The sequence below is a fragment of the Cavia porcellus genome, unplaced genomic scaffold, assembly GCF_034190915.1.
Source record: "Cavia porcellus strain 051 isolate PalLab524CR breed Dunkin Hartley unplaced genomic scaffold, mCavPor4.1 scaffold_20, whole genome shotgun sequence".
In the NCBI taxonomy this organism is placed as follows: domain Eukaryota; kingdom Metazoa; phylum Chordata; class Mammalia; order Rodentia; family Caviidae; genus Cavia; species Cavia porcellus.
Genome location: NW_026947503.1, coordinates 42,324,579 through 42,325,473, shown reverse-complemented (window position 1 = coordinate 42,325,473; position 895 = coordinate 42,324,579). Strand labels below are relative to the sequence as shown.

The window sequence follows — 895 nt, the reverse complement described above, 5'->3', positions numbered from 1 at the left end:
AATAAAATATTTCCTTCTCTAATGGAAATTGCCTCTATTTACCAAAATGTCATTCCAACCTGTTACATAGTTTCAATTTCTGAAGCATTTTCTAGTCCCCATAAATGTTCAACAACTGCTCTATAATTACGCACTATCATCACCCCTTCGAAACATTTTATTGAACACTATAACAGGTCCAAAATAAGAAGTAAACCAGCCTCATTGGAGGGCCTGTAATTCCATGTCTAAGTTTCTCTTTATAAGAAGTTACAGGTGATCCTCAGGTTCATAAGTGTGATGATTGGGTGTTCATGCTCCATGCATGACATGTGCCTCCTCTGAACCTTGTTACGATTCTCAGCACATTACCCATCTGACGTGAAAAAAAAAAAAAAAAAAAAAAAGAAGTTACAGGCAAGACCCCATTAGCAGGAGGGACAGATGTATATTGCCATAGTGTAATGCTACCTTGATAAAATTTGTAACCTGCCGTCTTCATATTTTGCCTCTTCTTTTCTTCTCTCTTTATGAATTTTGGAGCATTTCATCTAAATCATTGCTTGTTGGACACTCCTTTGTGAATCATAATCTGCTCTGATACCACTATCAGTGAAAATGGTGCTGTCAACATTTATGTCAACGCTGAGGTTGTAATTTTTGACAGTAATGTTCCTGGGCTTGATCTAAAACTCTCTGTTCACATTGACGGAGCTGCCTGTCAGTCCCTTTTCCCTGACACTTCTAAGTGACTGAGGACTTGGTGGGACTCACTGTAGAAAAAAAAAAAAATTCATTCCAGTTTTCCCATTAGGTCCATGGCTCATCGGAAAGGACTGCCCACGTTAACAGGAGATAAATGAATGTGGGATAGCAGGCACTCAGGTCGTCCTTAAATTGCTGTAAAATGTTCATA

At 38.5% G+C, this 895-nt stretch overlaps 1 non-coding gene across 1 annotated transcript; it reads left to right on the top strand.

The window, feature by feature from the left end:
- Positions 1-258: 258 nt before the first annotated feature.
- LOC111758064 (small nucleolar RNA U13) lies at positions 259-361 on the top strand. Its single transcript, XR_002792299.1, has one exon. It is a non-coding gene; the product is annotated as a small nucleolar RNA U13 (small nucleolar RNA).
- The last annotated feature ends 534 nt before the right edge of the window (positions 362-895 follow it).